At 39.6% G+C, this 16,149-nt stretch overlaps 1 protein-coding gene across 9 annotated transcripts in view; it reads right to left on the bottom strand.

The window, feature by feature from the left end:
- The window catches only part of LOC120061232 (cold shock domain-containing protein E1-like), a 45,961-nt gene that overhangs the window by 24,256 nt on the left and 5,556 nt on the right, over window positions 1-16,149 (bottom strand). The window contains exon 1 of one of the 9 annotated variants that reach the window (XM_039010880.1): window positions 1,471-1,592. The exons of the other annotated variants lie outside the window; for them this stretch is intronic. The gene's annotated coding sequence lies outside the window, so the exon portion shown is untranslated. Of the gene's footprint in view, window positions 1-1,470; window positions 1,593-16,149 lie in introns of those variants that run through there. 9 annotated transcript variants of the gene reach the window in all.

Below are 16,149 nucleotides of genomic sequence, written 5' to 3'. Positions count from 1 at the left end.
CTTTGAAATGCAAGAGAAAGGCCAATATATGACTTAGGAATCTAGGCACAATTTAGATTTTGGCCACTAGATGGCAGCAGTGTATGTGCAAAGTTTTAGACTGATCCAATGAACCATTGAATTTCTGTTCAAAATGTATCAAGACTGCCCAAATGTTCCTAATTGGTTTATTAACACATTTAAGTTCATAACTGTGCACTCTCAAACAATAGCATGGTGTTCTTTCACTGTAATAGCTACTGTAAATTGGACAGTGCAGTTATATTGGCAGAAAGCTTAAATTGTTAATCTCAGATATGTCTATGTCCCGGGAAATGTTCTTGTGGGGGGGGGGGGGGGGAGACACACACTGTTCCTGTAGAGGTTAAGAACAGCCCTTAGCCTTGGTATATTGGCCATATAGCACACCCTCCTGGCCGTATTGCTTAATCATAATGCCTTGCCATTCAGATGCCAATTGACATCTGCATTAACATGTGGCTTGATAACACTCTAATAACTGTTTGGTTACAGCATGTCATTGTGTGGTCAGGCTGTCATGATTGGATTGGCACAACTCGACTACCATTTTTCAAGGTACGTTGAGACATTACACCGACGTAAATGTTAAACTGAAGAATGGTCTGCAATTTCATCACCCTTGGTAATATGGTCACGTTGATTGAAAGGAGTGGAGGAAACGTATGTTCACTCCGACAACAATCCTTACTGAAACCAATGAAGCGGTACCTCAGCGCCATGCCTGGGGCCAAAAGGCTCCTGAAGAGCTTCCAAGCCACAAGACTGCTGAACAGTTAATCAAATGTCTACCCTATTTGCATTTACCCCCTTTTTATTTGCACAGACTCTTGCACTGGCTCCATGTACATTCACTGGACTCTACCCCAACACACATAGATATTGATGACACACACACTGCTACTCTGTTTATTATCTATCCTGATTGCCTAGTCACTAAGGAAGTTAACGGTTCACCGACTAGCCACCGAAAATACATTTGACCACTCATGCTTACCGGGCTTTTGGTTCATTTTCATACATTTTGTGGAATTAAATTGGCGCGTGTATTTTCGTTAGTTGTCATGCATTTTATTTATCACATGCGCACAGCATACAGAGCCTAGTTTAAGGAGCTGAATAACCTACCACCTGTCAGACAGAGCGAGAGTAGCTCCTCAAAGCCTATAGGGTACTGGAGTGAAACTTGCTTTTGTAAGCCCAGTCATTGCGCAACAAATAACAATTCTAAATGCAATCGCGTGTTAACTTTGATGGCCACGAATAAAAAGGAGCTATTTTTTTTAAATCTCAACTCATAAAGCACGCCTCCCATTGGGATGCATAGGCTATAGCCTGCCTACCGTTGACTATCAGCACGTCACCCACCACTTTTCCATTTGAGCTTGAGGTAGTATAATTGTTTAAAACCTGAACATTTTACTTTACTTCAAATAATGAGGCATGTCTTACCTTGCTTCAAAGTAGCCTTGCGAAAATCCATCCATAGAAATATGAAGGCAATTATTTAATGAATACTTCCTCAAGCCATTAACCAGCATTTCTCTCCTGTTCTATTGGTTTTCATATCAACTTTCTTTCGTTGTCCAGAAGCCAAAATCACAATGCTAGTCAGATAGGGCAGCTATGCTTCTAGCTCTTAGGCAACTTTGCAGTAGGGCTGGGCAATATGGCAAATATAAATATATATATACACACATACACACGATAACAATAATTATCACAATTTTAATCATGTTTAAAAGGGTAATTTCTGCTTCAGACTCAAGCCTGCCTGAACAAACCAAAGGCTTTAATGTTTCTTATTTATTGTCAGAAGTAGAAGAACTCACAAATAACATTAACTCCACTTTTTTTTTTTAAAGCTATAAACCCTGACAAGTATATAAAAAAATTTAAAAAAAAATTTAAAAAATTATGCAAGTCAATATTCATTATAACTGTTAGCCTAATGGCAAATCACAGTTGAAGCTGGGGTAGTTGTTGTCTTACAAGCTAGAAAGGCAAGTCTGTCTACTGTCTCTGGCTTTAAAGCTGCCCTGTGGCAGGTCACTATGTTGCCACCTGTGCTAACAACACACTCTGATGGGAAGCTGGTCGTAGAAATGCACAGGTTGCACTTTGACAGGTGGCTGACTTTGGGAAAGTTTATCGGTGGATCTTCCACCAGTCCAGTGGATTGGTTTCACTGTCAGCATCAGGAGACTGAGTTCCTTTTCTACCAGCTGGATTTCAGTAAGACCTGTGGTGGTGGAGCATGGCTTTTTAAAAACTGCCCAGGGACTCTTTTTAGCTGGCAGTTGTGGTGAAGAAGCAGCAACGTCTCTCTGTGCTGGGCTTGGGTTTTCATGTTCCTCATTGACCATCTCTGAGACAGCTCTTGCGGCCCACCTTCTCTTTGATGTATTGTGTTTAAAACCGGGGGTTGGCCAATGAGGCCCACTCTGTCAATATAGTGGATAGTGAGGCTAATAAGGCTCTGACGTGCGACTAGACCACAGATCGGTAGTAGCAGCAAAATACGTCAAATCTGTCTTGAGCTGTTCCTCAACTTTTTCTCTACACTCGGCGTAGAGTTTAGGCAGTGCGGTGTGAGAGAAATGTTTGTGGCCAGGGAGCACACACCTGGGGTCAATTGATAAGCCTCTTGAAAACTTCCTTATCGATTGTGCTAGTTGGTAGCATGTCCTTAGCAATGCAATGCATAATAGCATGTCTGATGTATTTGTGTCTTTTCGATGTTTGCTCGTAGGGCATAAATGCTGTCAGTGTTGACTGCTTCAGGCGAACATCCCTAGATTGGTTGGTGCTTTATCAAAACCGTGGCGCAAACTCAAACTTTCTGCATGTTCCAAAGAGTGATTTTGCTTCAGATGGTGAAAAAGGTTTGTCGTATTACCAGACTTGGTAGCCACCCATCTATGGCACAATTTGCACCGAACATTGCTCTGCTCTTTGTCAGACTTCAAAAAGCCAAACCACTTCCAAATAACAAAACAGTTGAACTCTTTTTATCAATAATTTCTTTGTTGGAAGCTGCTCCTTCTCCATGGCTATCACTGCCACTGTTTTCACCTACATCACAAATGTTGTGTCTTTAATAGTGGCTACACCATCACTCGAGGTGCTAAGTGTTTTTTAGTGGGCGTATACCTATCCACATGCATATTGTCACTTCTCCGCACGTTCCTATAGATCCACAGATGATGCAATTGCCATCACTGCCCTATCCCATCTGGACAAGAGGAATACCTATGTTCATTGACTATAGCTCAGCATTCAACACCATAGTACCCTCCAAGCTCATCATTAAGCCCGGGGCCCTGGACTTCCTGACAGGCCACCCCGAGGTGGTGAAGGTAGGAAACAACACCACTTCGCTGATTCTCAACACAAGGGCGTGCTCAGCCCCCTCTTGTACTCCCTGCTCACCCATGACTGCCTGGCCACACACAGCTCCAACTCAACCATCAAGTTTGCAGACAACAACAGTAGTAGGCCCCATTACCAACAATGACGAGACAGCCTACAGGGAGGAGGTGAGGACCCTGGGAGTGTGGTGCCAGGAAAATAACCTCTCGCTCAACAAAACAAAGGAGCTGACCGTGGACTTCAGGAAACAGCAGAGGGAGCACCCCCCTATCGACATTGACAGGACCGCAGTGGAGGTGGAAAGCTTCAAGTTCCTCAGCGTACACATCACTGACAAACTGAAATAGTCCACCCAAAGACAGTGTGGTGAATGAGGCTGAAGAAATGTGGCTTGGCACCTAAAACTAAGCATGCACGATATATAAAAAATAAATAGGTAAGCATATCAGAATCGAACGATATTAGCTAAAAATGCCAACATCGGCGCAATGTCTAGTTTAACCCCGATGTGAAAAACCGACGTTAAAGCTGCATACCTATATAACGTAGGTAGATGACGTAATGACGCCACGAAAAATACTGCACTACACGTGCAACACAGCATTCCTAACCTAGCCCACAATGTCTGCTGTGTGGATCTATTTTGAAGATTCAAAGGAAGATAAAAAAAGGCCATATGCAACATTTGTGCTGCTATTATTTCCAGAGGGGAGAAAGTGAAATCTTTCAATACCACAAACCTAATTACTCATTTGAAAGTGCATCACCCCCAGAAGTTCAACGACTACATAGAACAAAAAATCAGGAAAAAACTTCCAACAACTAAACAAGTTCAAGTCGAGCAGTCATTTGAAAGAGTAGGAAAAGTTCAGCGAGACAACCCAAAGGCAAAATCCATTAACACCAAGATAATGGAATTTTTCCTTGACAATCAACCGTTCTGTCGTGGATGATGTTGGCTATTGCCGACTGGACGACCACCCCGAGCCCCGGTACACTCTACCAAGTAGGTACTATTTTTCAGATGTTGCCCTACTGGAGTTACACAGTACTGTTGAAACGCACATCCATGAGCTACTTGCTATGGTCATCACTGCTATTAGCTTCACGTCTGACATTTGGATCAGCGATGTCAGCCCCATGAGCATGCTGAGTCTGACAGCACAGTGGGTCGACGAAGATTTCGTACTGAGGAAAGCCATATTGCATGCTCAAGAATGTGCTGGTTCTCATACCGCTGCTACCATTTCAATGGCATTTGAGAACATGAACACACTCCTAGCGCCAATCGAACTACTGACTCGAGAAATAAGATTATCAACTGCATCTGCAGATACCCTCGGGCATGGCATTGAAACTCCTGCTCAACAAAAATGCCAATACAGACGGTCGGGTTATCTTGGAAAAGTACTTTACTAGAGGATGTGAACAAGCAATTCGGTGGCATTCTCTCTGAGCCTCTTTACGGTGTCGCCACCATGCTCGATGCTAGGTACAAGGACCGCTACTTTGATGCAGACAAGAAACAGGGTTTACGAGAAATGTTAGACACAGCTGGACAATATGGAAAAGGAGACAGTGACAGTGCACACCGAGGAAGAGGGCACGGACAGACAGAGCTGAAACTTCACTGCTTAACATGTATGATGAAATGGTTGAGAATGAAACGACTGAATAAAATGAACAACACAGCAAGTATGTGAAATAAATTGATTTTGATTTACTGGTGATGGGGACATACTGTTGAAGTCAAGTTTACATACACCTTAGCCAAATACATTTAAACTCAGTTTTTCACAATTCCTGATATTAAATCTAGTAAAAAATTACCTGTCTTAGGTCAGTTAGGATCACCACTATATTTTAAGAATGTGAAATGTCAGAAAAATAGTAGAGAGAATGATTTATTCCAGCTTTTATTTCTTTCATCACATTCCCAGTGGGTCAGAAGTTTACATACACTCAATTAGTATTTGGTAGCATTGCCTTTAAAATGGTTTAACTTGGGTCAAATGTTTTGGGTAGCCTTCCACAAGTTCCCACAATAAGTTGGGTGAATTTTGGCCCATTCCTCCTGACAGAGCTGGTGTAACTGAGTCAGGTTTGTAGGCCTCCTTGCTTGAACATGCTTTTCAGTTCTGCCCACAAATGTTCTATTGGATTGAGGTCAGAGCTTTGTGATGGCCAGTCCAATACCTTGACTTTGTTGTCCTTAAGCCATTTTGCCACAACTTTGGAAGTATGCTTGGGGTCATTGTCCATTTGGAAGACCCATTTGCGACCAAGCTTTAACTTCAATGACTGATGTCTTGAGATGTTGTTTCAATATATCCACATCATTTTCTTTCCTCATGATGCCATCTATTTTGTGAAGTGCACCAGTCCCTCCTGCAGCAAAGCACCCCCACAACATGAGGCTGCCACCCCCGTGCTTCACGGTTGGGATGGTATTTTTCGGCTTGCAAGCCCTCCCTTATCCTCCAAACATAACGATGGTCATTATGGCCAAACAGTTCTATTTTTGTTTCATCAGACCAGAGGACATTTCTCCAAAAAGTACGATCTTTGTCTCCATGTGCCGTTGCAAACCGTAGTCTGGCTTTTTTATGGCAGTTTGGAGCAGTGGCTTCTTCCTTGCTGAGCGGCCTTTCAGGTTCTGTCGATATAGGACTCGTTTTACTGTGGATATAGATACTTTTTATACTTGCGTACTATTGTTTGTACAGATGAACGTGGTACCTTCAGGCGTTTGGAAATTGCTCCCAAGGATGAACCAGACTTGTGGAGGTCTGCAAAAAATCAGTCTTGGCTGATTTCTTTATATTTTCCCATGATGTCATGCAAAGAGGCACTGAGTTTGAAGGTAGGCCTTAAAATACAGCCACAGGTACACCTCCAATTGACTCAATGATGTCAATTAGTCCATCAGAAGCTTCTAAAGCCATGACATAATTTTCTGGAATTTCCAAGCTGTTTAAAGGCACAGTCAACTTAGTGTATGTAAACTTCTGACCCACTGGAATTGTGATACAGTGAGTTATAAGTGAAATAATCTGTCTGTAAACAATTGTTGTAAAAATTACGTGTCATGCACAAAGTAGATGTACTAACCAACTTGCCAAAACTATAGTTTGTTTTAACAAGACATTTGTGGAGTGGTGGAAAAACGAGTTTTAATGACTCCAACCTAAGTGTATGTAAACTTCCAACTTCAACTGTACGTAAATCACAACAAAATAACGTTTTGGTCAGTGTGTGTGTTAGGAATTTTGTTAATAAATAGTTAAAACAAATTCTAGCTTTAGATAAAACTATAACTAATTGAACTCTGCATGCCTGGTGAAAAGAGATGTGTGTTGTGGGTCATAAAATAAGCAGAAAGGGTCGTTAAACTATGGTTGAACTGACCCAACTTAGCCCTGAGGTGTTTAGATAAACTTTTTAGGTTTTCCATTATCTTGAGTTGTCTGCTAAAGTGGTAATCAATTATAGTGAGCCTTCAGGATAAATGATTATATGGTGTTTCATGTGAGTGCCCTGTGAGGTTAAAATGAACTTTTGAACCTGTTTTCTATTTGTCAGGACAATGAGACTCATTCTGTAACCTATGACGTCATATCTTGTATATAAATCTGTGTTTATGATCAAATGGCAGCTTGCTCCGAGAATAAACACTACTATTATCTAATTTTGATAAGACTGTATCCTGTCTATTTTATGTTAATAAGTATCTTACAAATTCTTATAAATAGACAGATTGAATTTAATTAATGAGTACATTAGAGGAATTATTTAATTCCACTAACAATTGGTCCTTCGAGTGGATTTCCAAACTTTGCCTCTGTCATCCGAAGATATTAGCCGAAAACCGTGCACGGGCGGGTCTAGACCCGTTATTTAAAGTCCTGGCCTCTGAATTGAGGTTAAAAAACAGGCCGGTATATATATATCTGAGGTCGACAGAGACGGTGACGGAATCAAACCGGCATTGTTTTTCCCAGTCTGCAAGACGAAGGTAAATAGTCTTTATTCTCGAATGTGGGGGGTATGATGTAAGTTATCTTTGATTTTAAATTCTAAACGTGTTTAGCATTTATCAATAATAGTAGCTTCGGATATTCCAAACAGATTGTGGGTTACTTGTATGACCGAAATACAAGATGGATGGATGAAAAGGTCCGAAAAGACCTTGGTAGGTGCATTACCGTAAAAAAAAATAATGATGAGCTTGAATAATCTGAGTCTTGCAAGCTGTGAGGATTATTGAGGGTGGGGTATAGTACGTGTTGTTAGGACGGTCGTTTTGTACAAATAGGACAGCCATTAATTCAAAAGACATACCTAAATAAAGTTTTAACCTAAATAGTCTATCTGTCTGGGGGACGTAGTCTGACTATGAAATATAGCGGATAGGGATATTAAAACAGGTGAGGATAAATTCGGTTTGGTGAGAAGGCAGGGTAATCCTAGGCGAACGGAATAACTGAACTATTCAATACTGAAAGAAATTAATATCCAAAAGGGTGGGAGGGAAACTTAATATAGCGAAGTGAGATTGGATAAATACAACCAGAGTTTGACCAGGGAAGTGTGTCCCCTGGGTAATAACTGATAGTTTAAAGTGAGATCTAATGTCCGATCAATAACAACGCTATAGATAAAGTTTCCAGGGAAGAGAATCATATAAATTCATACACATAGATTATAACTAGGTAATGGTAAAACGCACATAACATAGAAATATATTCACCTAGATTGTGAGAGCGGTAGGAAGTGGTAACACACACATAGAGAAATAAATAAATAAATAGAAAGACATAGATAGGTGATAATACCATAACTACTAGTAAAGGCAAGGATTTATCAAACATGGGTAGTAAATCCTCCAAGGAGGTCCCGGTATTAACGGGAGACCAGCGTTTTATGGAACTGAAAGATAAGAGGAATTTAGAATTTTGTCCAAAATGGGGTAAGCATTATGGATTTGATGGTAGGCTGAATGTTGAAAAGCTAGAATTGCTTATCAAACAGATACATAAGAAGTGTGGTGAGAATGAGAAGAAGCAGAATAAACAGGGGTTATACACAGCTAGAGTCTGGCTTTCGGAAGCTAGGAAAAGAGTAGAGGGTGATAACAGAAAGAAATCTAAAGAGAGCCAAAATACGCTGCACTCCGCTCCCACAGATGAAAAAGTTAGCCGAATGGAGGGGGGTGGGAGTCAAATACTATGTCCTTCTCTAGTAGACCAGATATACAGAGGTAATACTGTTGATGAGATAGTAGTGGTGAGAATACGGCTGCAGGAGATAACGGTACAACCACCACCCAAAATTGTGGAGTCTGCTGAAGCCGAAGGGGGAATAGTCGGTGTGGAGAAAGAAAATAAGTCGAGAAAAGTGGGAAATGTGAGTCAAAAGAAAAAGAGAAAATGTTTTAATTGCAATAATTTAGGGCATATCGCCTGGGAGTGTAATATTCCCTGCACACATTGTGACAGGTTAGGACATAAACATCAAGAGTGTAATTTAATTAAGAGGGAGGTCAGGCGCGGCTATCGGGAGAAAAAGAGTTGAGTTCTTGATGGCGGTGCTGGAAGAAATATGTTACATGAGTAAACATAATCTACATTTATTAAAAGGCACGAGATCTGTTTCCTAGTCTATAAATGTTGATTTTATTGTTTGACTGCTAATCTATTCATTTGGCATGGGGGAAATATAGCCAGAATAAGGCTTGTAGCTTTTAAATTAGGGCTATTTTTGTAGTCTCTGTGTTGTCACCAAGAATACAGATAAATGTAAAGTGGGTTTAAATACGGATAATGTTTTGTTATTTACATGGCTTTGGTGGATCAGTGGTAGAATTCTCGCCTGGAACGCGAGAGTCTCGGGTTCGGTTCCCGGTAAATGCTTTGACTAGAATCAGAGTTTTTGATTCTGATTAAACTATTTGTATGTTTTGCCTAGAAAGTTATAGTTGCTAGTGTTTGTATAAGATATAAACTGAACGTTTTAATAGATTGTATAGGTTAAATTAATAGACTAATTCGTTCCACTTAAAATAATAACGAAGCGAATTTCGATGCAAGACGATGTCTGTTGCCTAAATTATATGTTTGAATAATGTATTGGGAATATAGTCGTAATTAAAATGCTGAATCAAGGAAGAGACAGTTGCCTAAATTAAAGAAATTCTAAACCATAGCGGAGAGATAATGGCGATAGAAAGTGATTACCGAAATGTTTTCATTCTTATAGATTGACTGACATATGTTATAATTTTGGCGCTGCGTGTGTAATTTTTAAAGAAATAGGATACATTTCATAAGTGTGAAGAGCAAAGAGAAGAGGAAGTTATAAAGTTTGGTTTTTAAGCTTACGATAGGGGTAAGGAAAAAAGTGGAAATGAGGGGTTATATATATTTTTGCCCATTGGGAAAAAGGAATAGAATATGTAAAGTTGACAGTGATTTAGGTGTGAGTAAGGAAGAGTTAGTTGCTGTGTAGGCTACTAATTTTCAGAGTAAGTTGTTAGAGGTTCGTTATGGAATAACGTAAAACTGCATCATTACGTTTGATAAACAATAACGTTATTTAAATTGGTTTGACCGTTGTTCAGGTACACTCTTTTCTGTACTTCTGGCAGTACAATTTTGATTGAGAGATGTTGTAAGTTCTGATTCAACAGATGTGATAAATTAGGTTTGGTTTATCGAACCCGTACTACTGTTGCTGCAGACAGCCAACAATTATTTACAATTCATTGAAAGTCGTTGCGGCTTGGGTCTCGGTTGAGCGCCTGTTGGTGACATCACTCACAAGGCACTTTTGTCGCCACGGCAATGATGTTGGTACTGGGGTGTGGCAGAGAAAAGTGTTTGTGTCATTTAGAAGGAAACTGCGTCCATTATGGTTTTGAGTCACTTTTCAGAAGTTGATAAACATTTCCAGATACATTTTTAAAAGTAGCTGTAAATCGTCAGGGTAGTTAGGAAAGATGCTAAAAACTAGCAACAGATTCGCTAGGTGGGCATCATTGATTTATGGTGTATATTGGACTATATTTGGCTGTGAGAAAGGGAGATCTGAATGTCTGAATCGTAAAACATAGTGATAATGGATTCTGATGGTTATTGATTCCTGGTTTGATTGTTTAAGTAACACCAGTTAATTTGAGCAGGAAAGTTCATGTAGTCTAACATTATAATCCGTTTCCATTATGTGGAACAATGTCAGGGTATTAATGTTGAAAAGCAACCTCTATAGTAAAAAACAATTGCATATGTTTTGGGAAATTAGCTAGGTTGAATTTGGTTATTTGAGCTTTTCCTCTGATACATAGACATCTGTAACAGGGGCATCAGTTGTTGTTTTTTGAGGAACATGCAGACTGTGTTTTATTTTATTGAGATGTAAACATGAGTCTCTGAGTAATTTTGTCATCTGAACCATTGTAGTAGTGAGTTCTTGTATAGTTTGTTTTTTGCTGATTAAAATGGTTTGTTTATTTGGTTACTGTTTATTGTTTATTTTAGGAGTTGATTTTACTTAATTAAACATTGTATTCTGATGTGTTAAAGTAGGATTCCTTCTTCCGGGACGGATGGAAGTTATCTAAAATATGTAAATTGAAGGAGCCATGGGAAAATACGTTTACATTTTTATTAAATACCTGGGATTAAATGACTGATTTCTTACACTGAGAAATGTACGACATTTGCGACAGAGGAAAAAAGTAATACGGTTAGATAATAAATATCAGGTTAATTGCATCTAAGGCTAGCATGTTCACTTAAGTAGGCATATACATGGACGTTGTTTAAAACTTATGATTAATGATTTGAGGTAAATTGGAAATTATCATTAGGTTTGGTTAATAGTTCACTTTTGAGTTTCTGAATCGATGTAGCACAGTGAATGCTAGTTAGGCGCTTTGTGTTTTTCCTGGGAGAGTGCGAGTTTTATTGTCTTCTTGAATGTTTAAAGGGACTATTATCTTGGGGAGAGATTGAGGAGTGAGATTGAGGCCATAAACGACCAAATTGGAAAGGGCCTGAAAGGTTTTTGTTTTTTCATTAAGGTTTGCAAATATACACACATAAAACATTTGTTAGGACTATTCGTTTTAGTGCAAAGGTATTTTAAAGGGGCATGCTCACATATGGAGTTATGAGTTTTTATCTTCTGAGTTTTAATTACACAAGTGAATTTTTTGATTTTAAGGATAAAGGGTTCTTTAAAATGTCTAGGAACATGACTATACAGGGGTGGTATAACCTTTGACCTTTATCATGGCTGTCTCTTGAAGTCTGATCAGCTTCAGGGGAGGGCCATGTAGATAATGCATTTGTGGTCATTTGGGATACTAGTTTTGAGGTAAATTAATTGACTATTATTGATTTGGTATTGCAACTGGAAAAATCCCCTTTGTCATCAATAATAAATGAGGGAAGATATGATACATTGAGGTTTGGATAGGAGATATTTTAAGCCAATAGGGCAGGAAAATACATAAGCATTAAAATTATTTATGAGAAGAAATAAGTTTTAGTTCTTAGGAGTGGTAATTTACTGTGGATAAGGTATCCACACTGTAAAACATATATTAATTATTTATGAGACTGAGTTTAAGTTTAACCAATATTATTATTTAATAAAAAACAGTGGACTCCTGGGGGAGAGAGCTTATTAGTAAAGAAAGGATTTGATATGGTTACCATTTGTTTTGGCCATTAGAAGATTTTTATTTAAATAGTATTAAAATTGACAGGGGTATATGACATGTGATGATTTGGGATTATTGATAGGTTGATTAAGGTTATGTAAGGATTTTAGAGATTGACACTATAAGACATGTTGTTTTTTTTAAATCCATGATTTTAGATAAAGCCAAAACAGTGAGACACTTAGTTAATATTTGGATGGAACACATAGTTGTTATTGACTATTATGAGAAAAAGGCAGACAGAGGGGTCTGCCACGCACTGTTGAGATCTTGAAGGTTTGAGAGCAGAGTGGAGAGGGGGGACCAGGACATGAGCAAGGTAGGCTGTGAAATAAGATAGGTGAGAAGAGGGATACGGTTTAAATCAATAAATATATATATATTTAAGAACATATATAAGCAGCACAGATACCTTTTTAAGTAGATAAGTAACTTGACAGAGAATTGGAAAAGGATAGATATGAATGGACGCCCAAGGGAGAATTGGACATGCGGCGAATGAAAGGGGCGTTCCTACATGATAATGTCAGACATAAGGATAATTTAAACTAATTTTACCTAAGTCATTGGTTAGGTTAGGCAAGGTTGTTACCTGGCAGAGCCAGGTAACAAAGGGGGGATGGGTAAGTTGTGGTCTAGGATAGGATGTGGCCTATTGGATGATAAACTAATAAATAAAAAAATCTAGCTAAACAAGCAGATATAGAAATAGAAAGAAGTATTGTTGATTACATGAAAAGGTTGTTTGTTTAACCAAACCTGTATGTCCAAGATTTTATGCACTACAGGTGAATTACAGGTGAAGTCACTCAATCCAGTCCCTGAGGCCTGTTGGGGGGACCATACCAAGGACTCCTGGTAACAGCTAGCTGAAAGAGCTACCCGGATTCATATCACACTGCGGGAGGGTAAGACACATTGACACTGTCGAACAAGCACAGTGTCCGAGAGGAGAACTGGAATTAACAGAATTCCGGGGGCCATCTCTCGGATGAAGATTTCCTTTTCCCGTCATTCCATTCCTGTGTTTGTTCATAGAAGTGAAGGTGTGTCTGGCTTCTTGCTGATGATGTTTTCTCTGGGAGAGGGTGGGGCTTTATAGGTGGGCGGTCCATCCTGAGCTGTCTGGTTGTGGGAGCCATATTCCTGATACACCATGAACCCCAAGAAGGCCAGAGGGTAATATTGACACATAGTTAGACAATGAGGATTTTGTATTAACCAAGCATAAGAGATCACTTGATCTGGATAAACAGGAAGTGAGAGTGGGATTGGGAAGGAAGTCTCAGTGGAGTTCTATGTAGACCAAATGGGGCCTCTGACTCCTTGGCAGTTTAGGACTAAGAGCAGCCATTGTGGAAGACATCTATGAAAGTCCCTGTGTAGCTCATGGAAACAGGTTATAGCTCACATCATGAGGGCTACATAAATCTACATACCCAGTATGAAAGATGGAGAGTAGTGAAAGTAAGGGTTTCAGTTGACAACCTAGTGCCATTCCGAGTATGAGAAGTTAGAGCAGATGATAGTCAGCCAGAATACAAGCAGAGCCCCAGACAAAGCAGATACTGACCGTAGAGTTGTCCAGAGCCAAGGCCGATGTGGATGGTTCAGATGAAAGATTTTAAGGAAGTGATTGAGGTGGAAACTGTTATGGGATTCTAACCTATGGTTAGGCATGCCTCAGCAAAACCTCAGTTCATAACCATTTCCTTTCCATTTGATGGAATTGCTACACCCATGGAATGGCCTGTATGATAAAGCGGTTCAAGAGGGCAGGAAGCTGAACTATGACAGTTGCATTGATCTGTAATATGTGTCCCCAGGTGCCGATTACATCCAGATTTTCTCTTTCACAGTGACAGGATTTTATGGATCGCTACATAACACACGGATGGGAAGTAGGGGAAGTCAGTACATGCAATAGGACTGAGAATGTTACAACCGAGAAGACAATGAGGGACCTGACTGGCAGATGAAAAGGTTTAGAGTGTGGAGGTATGAAGCTGTGACCTAACCTGCCTACCAATTGGAACGGTAGTTATGCACTAGTGCAGTTAGGCATGCTCTTTACCCTTACTCAGATCCAATTCAAAACGAGGAATTAGATCTTAGCAGGATTAGAGTCAAGTATTTTCTAGTGGTCCACTCTCAATAAGAATGTGGACTAGATCAATTATACCAGAGATGTAATGAATGGCTTGGCAGAATAGAATAGAATCGAGATAGATATGTTATTGGCAGAAAAGGGTGGGGTTTGTGTGTTATTCGGGTCGATGTGCTGTACGTTTATCCCAAGTAACACAGCTCCGGATGGATCTGTGACTAAGGCCTTGGAGGTTTAACCACCCTAGCTCACGAGTTGGCAGTGACCTCAGGGGTGGATACTTTTCTGACTAATTGGTTTGACAGTATGTTTGGGAAATGGAAAAATTTCATGATTACTGTGTTATGGGCTACCTTCACCTGTGTGACTGTGTTAGTTTTGTGTGGATGTGGTTTGATTCCGTGTGTGAAAGTTCTCATTTCCAGGATTCTGGAGAAATCGATGACACAACAGATGATGAAGTACGGACCAATTCTAAGCTCTGACAAGTGGAAGGATGAATGTATGGGGCCGGATCTAGTGGAGAACGATTCCGGATCTTTTAATTATGAGGAACCGAGATTGGACGAGACTGTATTTGACGTTTAGAGAATTTAGACGGTTACATGTTTCAATGGATAGACTGTTTCTTTAATGAAGACTGTAACGAAAAATCCTAAATATGGAGTTATGTTTCTGATGTAGGTTAGAACAGTCATTGATGTTGATGGAGTGTAAATACATGTATTGATGTGGTTTTATTCTTGTATAAACATTTATGTTTCTATATGATATTTGATATGTAGCTATGAATTGTTTTGTTATTTAGGGTGGATTGTTAGGAATTTTGTTAATAAATAGTTAAAACAAATTCTAGCTTTAGATAAAACTATAACTAATTGAACTCTGCATGCCTGGTGAAAAGAGATTTGTGTTGTGGGTCATAAAATAAGCAGAAAGGGTCGTTAAACTATGGTTGAACTGACCCAACTTAGCCCTGAGGTGTTTAGATAAACTTTTTAGGTTTTCCATTATCTTGAGTTGTCTGCTAAAGTGGTAATCAATTATAGTGAGCCTTCAGGATAAATGATTATATGGTGTTTCATGTGAGTGCCCTGTGAGGTTAAAATGAACTTTTGAACCTGTTTTCTATTTGTCAGGACAATGAGACTCATTCTGTAACCTATGACGTCATATCTTGTATATAAATCTGTGTTTATGATCAAATGGCAGCTTGCTCTGAGAATAAACACTACTATTATCTAATTTTGATAAGACTGTATCCTGTCTATTTTATGTTAATAAGTATCTTACAAATTCTTATAAATAGACAGATTGAATTTAATTAATGAGTACATTAGAGGAATTATTTAATTCCACTAACAGTGTGTTTCAACTATACTTGAATCCTTAAAAAGGCTGCTAAAATTGTAAATATCGGTTACCGGTATCTGTATTGTTTTTTTTTGGCAAGGAAAATATTGGATATCGGTATCACCCAAAAATGTCATATCGGTGCATCCCTACCTAAAACCCTCAAACTTTTACAGATGCACAATTGAGAGCATCCTATCGGGCTGTATCACCGCCTGGTACGGCAACTGCACCGCCCACAACCGCAGGGCTCTCCAGAGGGTGGTGTGGTCTGCACAACGCATCACCGGGGGCAAACTACCTGCCCTCCAGCACACCTACAGCAACCGAAATCACAGGAAGGCCAAAAAGATCATCAAGGACTACAACCACCTGAGCCACTGCCTGTTCACCCCGCTATCATCCAGAAGGCGAGGTCAGTACAGGTGCATCAAAGCTGGGACCGAGAGACTGAAAAACAGCTTCTATCTCAAGGCCATCAGACTTTTAAATAGCCATCAGTAGCACCTTAGAGGCTGCTGCCCTATACGGACTTGAAATCACTGGCCACTTTAATAATGTTTAGATATTTTGC

This window comes from Salvelinus namaycush, chromosome 16 (assembly GCF_016432855.1).
Source record: "Salvelinus namaycush isolate Seneca chromosome 16, SaNama_1.0, whole genome shotgun sequence".
Classification (NCBI taxonomy): Eukaryota; Metazoa; Chordata; class Actinopteri; order Salmoniformes; family Salmonidae; genus Salvelinus; species Salvelinus namaycush.
The sequence above is the reverse complement of the archived record's forward strand: the minus strand, read 5'-3'. Positions and strand labels throughout refer to the sequence as shown.